General features: G+C 47.2%; 1 long non-coding RNA gene across 2 annotated transcripts in view; it reads left to right on the top strand.

Annotated features, from left to right (window-relative positions):
- The window catches only part of LOC309483928, a 32,375-nt gene that overhangs the window by 9,998 nt on the left and 9,585 nt on the right, over nt 1-12,792 (top strand). Inside the window, exon 1 of one of the 2 annotated variants that reach the window (XR_014200667.1) lies at nt 8,783-8,893. The exons of the other annotated variant lie outside the window; for it this stretch is intronic. This is a non-coding gene — a long non-coding RNA (uncharacterized lncRNA). Of the gene's footprint in view, nt 1-8,782; nt 8,894-12,792 lie in introns of those variants that run through there. 2 annotated transcript variants of the gene reach the window in all.

Here is a 12,792-nt window from a genome sequence, read left to right as displayed (position 1 = left end):
TCTCTTACGAGAGGTCTCTCGTACTGCGTAAGATATCTTACGCTAGGGGACCCAATGCAAAACGCCGTGCATGCTGAGATCTGACACCAAAGACCCAAGGGCGAAAGCCCGGGGTTCATATAGTGCACAATCACTCAGGGAACTCACAGGGAGTCCGGGAAGAGGGAGGGGCGAGGCCGCGCTCTTCCACATATGGTAGCGTCGCTTAGACGCAAATTTCATCATACAGACAGGGCGGGTACGGCCTGAACTGATGGGAAAAATGTGGGTCTTACACAGTTTGCCCAAGCACGTCTCGTGCTATTACTGTCCATTGTCAATCATTGAGCTGTGCTCAGCAGACGCAGCATTCTGAGTTGATAGCATCAAGTCAGATAATACTGGTTAACTTAGACCGACAGCAGTCTGGCCTGCAGGGCGGGAACCTCTAGGTTGTAGAACCTTATAAATGTAGACGGGGAGGCCCAGCCTGCCGCCGTACAAATATCTTGCAAGGCAATCCCACTTGACCAGGCCCACGACGAGGCCACGCCTCTCGTGGAGTGTGCTCTGACACCCAGCGGGCACTGCACGCCCTTGGAGGCATATGCCAGCGCTATAGCGTCAACTATCCATCTGGATAGGCTCTGTTTCGACGCGGCTAGTCCCTTAGAACGCCCGCCAAATGAAACAAAGAGCTGCTCCGTCTGTCTGAAGACAGACGAGCGAGACACATAAGCTCGTAATGCCCTGACCGGGCAAAGGAGGCCCGCGTCCCTTTCCTCATCAGGGACCGGTAGGGCTGACAGGGAGATAACCTGCGCCCTAAACGGTGTGTTGAGGGATTTCGGAACATAACCGTGCTCAGGTTTGAGTATAACTTTTGAGTCATTAGGCCCAAACTCCATGCACGTCGCGCTCACAGAGTCCCCTATGCGCTTCACTGAAGCGAGAGCCAGCAGAAACACAGTCTTGAAAGACAGATGTTTCAGATCAATTGACTGTAAAGGCTCGAATGGTGCACCTTTCATGGCTTCCAGAACCGTAGAAAGGTCCCATACGGGGACTGAGGGGGGTCTGGGAGGATTCAGTCTCTTAGCTCCTCTAAGGAAGCGGATGACCAACTCGTTCCTTCCTATTGACTGACCAAGCGTTGTTTCTGAGAACGCTGCTATAGCCGCCACATAAACTTTGAGCGTGGAAGGGGCCCTGCCCTTGTCCAACAGCTCTTGTAGGAAGGAAAGCACCTCCGTCACTCCACAGTCTGTGGGTGACACGCCACGGGCTGTGCACCAGCCCGAAAACACTGACCATTTCGAGGAGTAGAGCCGTCTCGTAGACGGAGCTCTAGCCTGCGTGATCGTGTTTAATACTCCTTTAGGGAGTCCAACATGTACCCGTTGATGGCCCAGACATGAAGGGACCACAATTCCGGGTGAGGATGCCAGATCGAGCCGTGGGCCTGAGAGAGGAGGTCTCTCCTCACTGGTACTGGCCACGGGACAGTGCTTGCTAACTGCATCACGACTGGGAACCAAGGCTGGTTTTCCCAGAACGGTGCCACCAGCAGTACTGAGCATCCTTCTTCCCTGATCCGTTCTATCACCTGAGGCAGGAGAGAGACTAGGGGGAAAAGCATAAAGCGGGCGGCGTGGCCACACATGAGCCAGCGCGTCCCTGCTCTTGGAGAAAAATTCCGGACAGTGAGCGTTTTCTTGAGACGCGAACAGGTCTACTTCCGCTCTGCCGAATTTCTTCCACAGCAGTTGGACTGTCTGTGGGTGTAAAGACCATTCGCCTGCCGGAACATTGTTCCTGGACAGTCTGTCTGGTCCTATATTCAGGATCCCAGGCACGTGCGCTGCTCTGAGCGAGCGCAGGTTGCGCTGGGCCCACACCAGGAGGCGTTCTGCTAGCCTGTACAGGTTCCTGGACCTGAGGCCGCCCTGGCGATTTATGTAGGACACCACAGACACGTTGTCCGAGCGGACCAGGACGTGGCGTCCTTTTATTTGGGGACAAAAACGCGTCAGCGCGTTGTCTACTGCCAACATTTCGAGGCAGTTTATGTGCAGGAGCCTCTCTCGTTCTGACCACTGGCCAAAGAACGGTCTGCCCTCGAGCAGCGCTCCCCATCCCGAGGTGGACGCGTCCGTGGACACCACTTTCACCCTCGAGGAAGTCCCCAGGCTTACACCTGACTGGTACCAGTCGTTTGCTCTCCAAGGTTTCAGAGCTGTGACGCACTTCTGATTGACCTTGAGGCGAATCAAACCGGACGCCCACGCTTGGCGTGGGACTCGTGCTTTCAGCCAAAACTGCAGCGGGCGCATGCGCAGCAGGCCCAGCTGGAGTACTGATGATGCTGCGGCCATGAGACCCAGCATCTTCTGAAATCTCTTGAGCGGGACAGACGCGCTGCAGCGGAACGAGTTCGCTGTGCGTTGAATGTCGACCGCGCGCTGTGGTGTTAGTCGCGCTATCATGGACAGCGAGTCCAACTCTGTGCCCAGGAAAAATATCTTCTGATTGGGTGACAGAGAGCTCTTCGCCCAATTGACACTGAGACCCAAAATCTCGAGGTGATCGAGTAAAATGGTCGTGTGTTCTATGAGCACTGAGCGCGATTGCGCTAGAATCAGCCAATCGTCCAAATAGTTCAGTACTCGCACGCCTCTCATTCTGAGGGGTGCGAGCGCCGCATCCATGCACTTCGTAAATGTACGGGGTGCCAGGGATAAGCCGAACGGCAGGACTGTGTACTGATATGCCTGGTCCTCGAAGGCGAATCTCAAATATCGCCTGTGACGTGACGCTATCTGTATTTGAAAATACGCGTCTTTCAGATCTATTGACACAAACCAATCTCCTTGGCGAACCTGCACGAGGATTTGTCTGGTCGTGAGCATCCTGAACCGTCGCTTCACAAGCACTGTGTTCAGTTGCCTTAGATCTAGTATGGGTCTGAGACCCCCGTCTTTTTTCGGTACCAGGAAGTATCTGCTGTATAGCCCTCCTTCGCTCTGAACCTGAGAGAGAGGCTCTATGGCCCCTTTGTTCAATAGTTTCGCCACTTCGGCTCGAAGTAAATGTGCTACCTCTGCTTTTACCGTGGTCTCGACGCGCGCCGCATAGCGGCGAGGGCGCCGGCGAAACTGTAGCGAATAGCCTCTTTTTATAATGTCCAGCACCCACTTCGAAACCCCGGGCAGCTTTGCCCATGCGTCTGCATGAATAGCTAGGGGTTGAATACGAAGCGCGCTCCGTTCGCTCAGCGATGGAGAAGCTTCGGCGTGCTGCAACACAAGCGTCGTGCTCGTGACATTTGAGGCATGGGGCGCGCTGATAACAGCGGGCAGATTGCCCGTGCTCGACTCCTCTGCGGCGGTTAGCCGCGAGGGGGAGGGCTGGGCGGTTCCCGTAGGAACTGTCATGTCTATGTGTGGATGTGGGCGCGGGACAGCGGGCACACTTATCACACCGAAAGCATTGTTCGCTTGAGTGAAGCGAATGCACGCTGGTTTCGTTTTTACAGAAACCGTGAGACATGCATAACGTGGTGTTAGTGGGCACTGGGTAGTGGGCACATTCACCATGTTTGAAGCGCAACCGATCTGAGTCGGTTTTATGTGCGCGAGCCCTGTGTGACAGGCTGTGCTTGTGTGTAGGGATGGGCACTGGGCAGTGGGCATTCTTACTACACATGAGACACCATCGGCCGTGGCCGGGACACCAGAAAATACACTCTTTTGGGGATTTATCTGGGTAGCCGTGAAAACGGCATTTGTGTGCAGGCAAGCGGGTGACAGAACCGGCTTGTTGGCTGCAGAAAACACTGGAACAGTCACATTTGCTGGAACTGGACGAGCGAATACCTTTGGTGTGAGTCCGGCCGCAGCGGGACTGGAACACCGTCGTTTTCCTAGGCGTGCTAGGACGACTTCGGGGCCTCGGGTTTCACCGCAATCCTAGGTCGTGGACTGCGCGCTTCGGGCCTGGCGGCGCTGCGAAGTGGCAGCAGTGGACGGTGGCTGGGGCTGTGAGCTCTGTGCAGACGGTTTCGCACGGCCTGCTGCAGAGCTGGAGCGCTTCGGGAGGAAGTGCTTCATAGCCTGTGACGCTTTCTGTACCTCTGCGAATCTCTCCGCAAAATCCTTGACGGAGGATCCAAAGAGGCCTGTGGTGGAAAGCGGGGCGTCGAGGAACGCGGTGCGCTCGGACTCGGCCATTTCCGAGAGCGTCAGCCAGAGGTGTCTCTCGGTCACAGTGAGAGAAGCCATATTCCGTCCAATGGCCTGCGCTGCAGACTTAGTAGCACGGAGAGCGAGGTCCTTGGCACTCCTTAAGTCCGGCACGCAGATCGCGTCAGGTCCTTCCTCGTCCAGCTTACGGAGGAGGTCGGCCTGGAAAATCTGTAACGTGGCCATGGTGTGCAGCGCTGATGCAGCTTGCCCGGCGGCGGCGAAAGCGCGGCGGAGCAGGCTTGACGTAGTGCGGCAAGCTTTAGAGGGTAGGGCCAGCTTAGCGCGCCGTCCAGCGGAGGGGGACATAAATGGGCCGCTATCGCCTCTTTGACCGGCGGCAGCGAAAGGTATCCCCTGTTCTTGGCATCGTCGATTGCAGAGAATGCCAAAGAAACAGCAGGACGCACTCTAGCTGAATAGGGGGCGTTCCATGACTTAGCGACTTCTTCGTGTAGCTCAGGAAGAAAAGGCGCTGGTCTGGACGCAGGCGAAGCGCGCTCCCCAGGCAGGAAAAAGCCATCCAGCCGGTTGTGAGCGGGCTGCTCGGGCGAAGACCACTCGAGGCCGAGGCTCGCCGCGGCCTGTGCGAGTACTCGCATGAGCTCCGTCTCGATGGACGCTCTCTTGCCTGACGGTGTGTGGGCAGGGGGCGCGGGGTCCTCAGAGCCCGCCCAATCCTCACTGCCTGACGCCAGGATAGAGCAGGAATCATCCTCTCCCAGCAGGGCTTCCTCGTCAGCGATGTCAACGGAAGCGGCGGCAGACAGCGGCCGCTGTCCGTCAGGAAGAGAGGCTGACGAAGCCGGTGAAGCAAGCGGGCGAACCGGCGAGCTTTGGCGGCTGGGGGAAGGTTCCGGGACCCGCTGGCCACGGCGCTTCTTACGGCGCGATGCCGCGGCGGGCGGTGGAGCAGTCTCGTTGAAGAAGGCCAGGCGAGTCCTCAGAGTCGCCATAGTCATCAGCTCGCAGTGAGGGCAGCCGCCGTCAGCGAGCGCGAGAACTGCATGTTCCTCACCCAGGCAGGAAACGCAAACCACGTGGCGGTCCCCGTCACTGAGTGTGGCTCTGCACGAGCCGCAGGAAGGCATCTTGAAAAAGACGCTAGCTCTTTCAGAATGTGTGTCGCGGCGGCGACACACACACACAAACAGAGTACAGAGTAATAGAAAGGATATAAGCGCCGGAAAGCGCAGCAGGAAGGCTGGAAGGCAGCGCGGCCAGCGACTTCAGTGACTCGTCCCGCTGAAGGTGCTCTCTCTCAGACGGCGCGGCTTCTTCTCCAGCTCCAGCGATGCGTGTGCTTCGCTTGAAGGATGAAAAATCAGATAATAGCTGCCTGCGAGCGGTATTTATAGGCCTAGACCACGCCCGTTTCGGCGGGACGTGACGCAGTGGGCGCGAAGCACCCTGATTGGGTCTGGCGTCACGCCAGGCCTCGCTCGATAGGCTGCTGCAGTTGCCGCAGAGCAGCCAATAGGCGCGCGAGCTGTCTCGCCTATGTCTGCATGCTGCCGCAACGCGTTTTGCATTATTAAAAATTAAGGATAATTTTTGGCTTCAATATCTCGCGGAAAAGGATTTTCCCCCTAGCGTAAGATATCTTACGCAGTACGAGAGACCTCTCGTAAGAGAACTCAAGCGCAGAATGAGTGTTAATGGGTTTTATTGAAAGACAGTTGACAAGATGAGAGATGGTGGGTGAGGAGGTGATAACATTCAAAACAGTAGGCAGGGAACAAAGCACAATGACAGGCAAGCTGAGAGGGTGGCAGTTGAGACCAGCCCAAGGTGAACACACTGGTGTTCTGAGGTAGATGTGCAGGACACAAGGTCAATGGATGCAGTAAGAGCCAGACAGGATAATACAGCACACGTATGGACATATCAGTCACCGGTCTCGCTGCTTGGCAGAGAGAGGAAGCAGCCAGCTTGCAGGATAGGGAACACAACAAACACAAGACAAGGTATCTAGGCACTATCCACAACTGGAACATAAGTAACAGGTAGCACAACACACTACTGGCAAAACACGAGGGCAAGAGAACACATATAAAGGGAGCTGAGAACAAGAGGAACAGGTGACAACACTCAGACAAACAAGGACTCAACAAGGGAGCTGAGAACAAGAGGAACAGGTGAGCACATTCAGACAAACAAGGACTCAACTAGACAAGAGGGCGTGGTACAGGGAAACAAGGAGGCAGGAACAGAGGAGCACATGGCCAACACGAACAAAGACAGAGCCATATGTTCAAGCACAACACAAACATAGAGACATGAAACAAAGACAACACAGACAAAGCTGCCAGGGCAGAACCCTGACAGCCCTGTTACAGTTACAAAGATCCTTCACTAAGGTCTAAGCTACGTCCTTGCTTCATGGTTGAATGATTCTGATTGGCTATAAGAAATAGATATACACAGTAATTTTCCACACATGGACAGATAGACTGAAGCATATCTCTATCGATTATGCAGCTGACACTCAGACCCTGAATTTAGGCACGTCTTGACCTTCCAGGTTTCAGATCTGCGTTGCTGGGCGCTAACATGTCGAAGAAAACAAGTCAGTCAATCTCCAATAATGCTTGGTTCCTTAACGTGTAACCAAGAATACTAACACGCACACAGACACACAGCTTCTTCAAGGTTGGATTTGGCCAGGCTCTATTTAGAGGAGTCTTCTCAAAACATCAAGATAACATGTTCTTTCTCTCAATGAGAGGACACATTAATATAGAACAGTAAAGTAAATGATTTAACTAAGAAATGGTCACTTAAACTATTGGTTCCAATGACCCTTGTGACCTATAGTCATCATGGTGAGCTAAAAGAACAGATATATGTTTTAACATAAAGACCTTTCTCAAACAAAACGAGTCCATATTTTATTTCTGGAAGTAGGGCTAAATAAGCAAGCACTGTTATTCCTGGCAGTAGACCCGCAGTCACCTCTCAGATACCAAATACAGACATTAGAGGAGAAGAACAATTACACTGGTAACTTCTATAACAAAGTAAAATCTCATAAGCCTAGAGAAGTCATTCAACTCATATTTAGAAGGAAAAATATTGACTAATACCTTGATTATAATCAATCATTAGATTCCATAATCCACTCCTTCATGATAAACATGTTTTAAGTCCTGTACAGTGGCCCTGTTTTGTAACTGAAAGTCATATTTTGATTACAAACCCCATAACATTTTCCTGAGATTTATGACAATGACAAACAATTAGAAAATGAGTCAGATCTAAATTATAATTACAAGATATTATCATATTTCCCCAAAAGTGCTCAATTTGATCACTAAATTAATGTCAGTCATTTTTAAATATCAATGAGAAGTTATTGTCATGCAGAATATGCTCTTTAAAACTGACATTTTTGGTGTCAGAGAAATTCACTAAAATATAATGCACTCTACAGAGGACAAAAGTCTATTCCTGGGTCTCATGACTCATGAGGATATGAGAAAGATAGATTTTAAACATGGAGGACAAATGGAGGACACATTTTTTTTTTAAATCTTTATTTAGTAATAAATGATTTAATCAATGAGGCAAAAGCACATAGAAAGTTGAGTGAGTACACAACTTGCGTTCTTTATGGATATGAGCAGACATCCTCACACAGCTGCAAACTAAAGCAAGCAAAACATAGTAACATCCAGACATATTTACTGAAGGTCATGTGCTTAGATTTGAAACAGTTCCTCAAAAGGAATAAAGCTTGTGTTTGCCATCGCTTTACTGCAGTCTGGTTTCTTATTATCTGGTGTAGCATCATCTTTGTTTGCCTCAAAATGAATTGGTCGACATTTCTTTTCAAAAGTGTCACAGCCAAGAATAACATGTTGTTTCTGAGCTTTGACATTCTTGACCTGCTTCCTATTCTTTATGTAAACAGTGAAGAACGTGAGAGGTTTCTTACTGATGCAGAGGTTTCCCTCATACATCTTTCCTCCTGAAGAACACACAGCCATCACACTTCTTGCTTCTCTGAAGGGAAAGAATGACTGAAACGGCCTGTCCCAGGTGTTGATTTTGTTGATTAACTTCTGCCATTCTTTTAGTTTGTGTGGATCAGTTGGGATGTCCTTGCGTAGGTGTTGGCGAAGGAAAGTATCATAGGCATTCTTGTTCTTCGCTTCAGTGCAGGGCTGAGACGGATGCAGGATGTCCAGCTCACTCAGACAGGTGTGGAGCGCAACAGTCAGGATGACCATGAATGACAGCATTTTTAGGATCTGAGGATGTTTGTGCAAGTGCAAAAATGCTATTTTATAATGCAGATTGATACCAATATGGTCAGCATTAAAAAGTTAAACTGTACGTATTTCAAATGCAGTACAATCAAATTTGGTTACTTATACTACTACTATGGCAATTTAACAACAGTGAAAAGTCTTGTTCTTAAAACCTTTACCAGCAAATAAAAAAAAAAAAAAAAAAAAAAAAAAAAAAAGACAATTAGAAACAATACATCACCATCTTGTGTCCAGTCAGATGTTTGTCAGTGCTTAGACTTGTTTCAGGTTTATATAGGTAAGTGTGCTATGGAAAAAAAATTATGGTATAGTAAGTCCAGAAGGAAGTGGCTAACCGTCTTCGAGCTTCTTTTCACACTTTAATTTTCACATAAAAATTACACCTTGAGGTTTTAACTTGTGAAAGTAGTACATGATCATGTTAAAGCATATTTTAACATATTTGAAACAGTAATAATTACTGTAAATAATTACAGTTTCACATTCCAAATAACAGGAAAACGAAGAAGAAACAGATGACAAAATGTATTAAGATTTTGTTTGTTGTGTGAAGTCATGTAAGATGCATGCTTCTATAGCCACTGGTTGTGGTCTGTCTTCTTCAGAGCTTGTCTGTAATAGTGTGACTTAGTTCACCTCATTTTGTTCAGTTGATACGCAGTTGTTTTTGTTTAAAAGATGTTTTAATCAAAGCATTATAGATTCACAAGAAATTATAAGTTTAAGTTGTTTATTATTTTGAAACAACAATTAGTGGTTTTACAATTACTTTTTATTGTAATCGGAAGGTCTTTTTTGAATTCTAGACCTTTGCACAGATGAACAAGCATATTTTTTTAACATGTCATCTTCAAAAAAGCTACAAGCAGTGCAGGTGCAAGGAGATTGGAATAAATGGTAAGCTGATGTTGTGGTCGACCTAAGACATGTCCAAATATGGTAATGGTACAGTTAACTATTATTTTATTGAATTTACATACTAATGTGATAGTGTCTGTCTTGTGTTTTCTCCGCTTTTATTCTCACACTTACCAGCTAAACTGAATTTGCCGGTTTTAGTTGAGAGTGTGTGAAATGTTGTCTTGAAACCATTTCTACACTGAGCAAGGTAAGATGAACTTTTACACTTTTACTCACAACCTCCAAGCCAGACCAAAGCGTTAGGACAGCTATGTCACCTTCTGGGTTAGGACAGCTATGTCACCTTCTGGGTTAGGACAGCTATAGGTCACCTTCTGGGTTAGGAAAAATGTCCACTTATAACTTAGAAGATGCAGTGAGGTAAGTCCATCAATACACCTGGGACATTTGTATACAATACAACATAGAGCATAAACTTACTTTTTTTTACAAATCTACAGTAAACACAATTAATATCATTACAAGTACCTCCTACTAACTAGAATCACCAAATAGGATTTAATACTGTATTTGTCTAATTAAAATGTCATTTTCATTTTCATTGGGCTAATATAACAAATCCCAAAAAGGTAAAAGATAAAATAACAGATATTTCTGTTCAAAATAAAACTTAAAAGTATAAACTTAGCTGTTCAGCTGAGAGTGTGTGCTTCTCTGAAATCTTGTCTTTCCTACTTCTCAACTTACTTAAGTCATATAGATGGTTACCGGAGGAAAAACTTGTCATTCTCACCTTTGACCATAGTATTACTCTGACTCAGTGGGAAATCATTTTTGAGGTTTGAAGGTGCTGAAGATTGTGGGTCTACACAATCATGTCGGTTCTAAAAAGAAAAAAAGAAAAAGAGTCTGTGGCTCAGTAGGTGCACGTACATTTACAAGGTGTTCACGTGTCTGGCATGCTTCTTCTTAGCATCCATTTCCATGGTGATCCCAGAAATCAGTGATCCTTTGGCAATGTCTTTATGTACTCACCATGCATGCAACTTAACTCTGGGTTACCAATTGGAAGTTAATTGAACTAACTTTTCACAGGTCTTTTGGAACTGACATAAGCAAGGTTTAGGCTAATCAACCAAGAGTTCAGATTAAAGTAGGTTATACAGTATGTGGCCTTGCTTTCTGGAATATACCCCTGACCAATGAAAACTCACAAGCCAGGTGTACAACAAATACGTACAAGACCAGACAAGAGCACACACGGTGACGGAATAAACACTCGAACTGTGTGCTCACAGCAAAAGACAAAACATAGAGCATGAATGGCTAGACCTCGACACTGAACCAAAATCGAACACTGAATTCTGTGACCATAGTAGGCGCTGTAGTGATGCTAGGGTTAAGGACAGGGTTGGGGTTAGGGTAAAGGCCCCGATATACTACAAGCGAAATCGAAGAGCGAAATGTTGTGACATAATTTCGAACAAAATTAGGCTAAAATGAAATTTGTTTTGTGTTCGTTTCGGGAATTCAAAACAGCTTTTCTTACCAGCTCTGGGTGGTAAACACCTTCAAACTACCATTGGTCCATGGGGATTATATAATAGGTAGGTGTGGCTCTGAAGCTCCGCCTTCTTCGACGTGGAAATCTTCTCCAGTTCATTTCTACTGTTCAGTCCAATTATAACCAACTGCAGAACCGCACTGTTTACTGTACACTTTTTTTTTACTATAAAGCTGATTGCTTTTAAACAATCTATTGCATAAAGTGCTATAGATAAACATGACGTGACTTTGCTGGAGTGCCAGTTGCAGAGCTGGTGCAAACTTATCCACATCGCTATGATAAGATGCTTTCTAAACTGCTGTTCTCTCACCGCTGTCATTTTTGTTTTTTGGGGGTTTTTTTGTTATTGAAAGGAAAGCGTGCAGCACATATTTACATATTCATTTAAACGCCACTGTCAAAAGCGTGGGCGGCTTTGGGATGTTCGCTAACAGAATACTGGTCACGTATTTTGAACTTCTTTTTACCCCTAAGCAAAGAACTAAAAAGAACTTCGCAGTGAGAATATCAATGCCTTTAGGGTGACAACAGTGCCTTCTTCGGCCACAGAATTCGATAGGTCACAGAAATTAGTATAACACCGATCCGGACACCAAGCTCCGCACACACAATGCATTAGGGAGCACATGACCCGAGCAATTTCAAAGCCGCATGTCAAGTCAATTCACCTTTTTTTATATAGTGCTTTTAACAATACATACTGTTTCAAAGCAGCTTTACAGTGATAATAACAGGGAAAAAAATGCAACAAAGTTTGTTTCGGCTGTACAGCAGATCTAGAAGAAAATAGCGTCATAGTCCAGCTTAAGTAAGTTCAGTGATGGTTCATTTTTGTTGTAAAAAAGTTATTAATTTAGTCAATTAAGCCAAAGGCGACAGTGGCAAGGAACCAAAACTCCATCAGGTGACAGAATGGAGAAAACAAAAAACCTTGGGAGAAACTAGGCTCCGTCGGGAGGCCAGTTCTCCTCTGGCCAACAAACCAACAGTGTATGATTATGATTCAGGCAGCATTACTGGTCAGAAGTCTGATTGGATCAGAACATTCCCAATATTTATCCAGTTCCATCACACCGGTATGGAGACGGGTTTGTTGAGAATCAGTGCCGATGGCTGTCGTGTCGATGAGGCCTTCACAGGGGAGAGTCTAGTTGACACAATCTCTGCTGACACTTCAGGGATGCATTGTGCTCGTGTCTAGGCACAGGTCCACCATCTGATCTGGAGACGGCCTGGATCTGGCTGACTACATCATGCGTTGTGGTCATGTCTAGGCGCAGGTCCACCATCTGATCTGGATACGGCCTGGATCCGGCTGACTACATCATGCGTTGTGGTCATGTCTAGGCGCAGGTCCACCATCTGATCTGGATATGGCCTGGATCCGGCTGACTACATCATGTGTTGTGGTCATGTCTAGGCGCAGGTCCACCATCTGATCTGGATATGGCCCGGATCCGGCTGACTACAGTAAACCTCGGAATAAACAGAAAGACTATCATTAGCGTAGATGGCATTCTTCTTATGATGTAACGATTACATAATGTTTTATAGGAAGTGTTCCCGATTCCAGCTGACCTAGTTTATGCAGCCTAGCAATCTTTCAACTGGATTGAATAATATAAATTTATAATGTTCTATGTGTATCCCAGGTTAAAGAGATGTGTTTTTAGTCTAGATTTAAACTGACAGTCTGCTTCCCGAACAATGCTAGGAAGACTGTTCCAAAGTTTAGGTGCTAAATAGAAAAAGGATCTACCGACAGCAGTTGATTTTGTACTGGGGAGCTAAACCAGTTAGTGCTTTGTAAGTAATCAGCAATATTTTAAAATGTATACAATGTTTAATAGGGAGCCAATGCAGTGTTGAC

Source organism: Leuciscus leuciscus, assembly GCF_965113295.1.
Source record: "Leuciscus leuciscus genome assembly, chromosome: 20".
NCBI lineage: Eukaryota > Metazoa > Chordata > Actinopteri > Cypriniformes > Leuciscidae > Leuciscus > Leuciscus leuciscus.
Note: the sequence above shows the minus strand (reverse complement) of the source record. Positions and strands in the feature narration are given on the sequence as shown.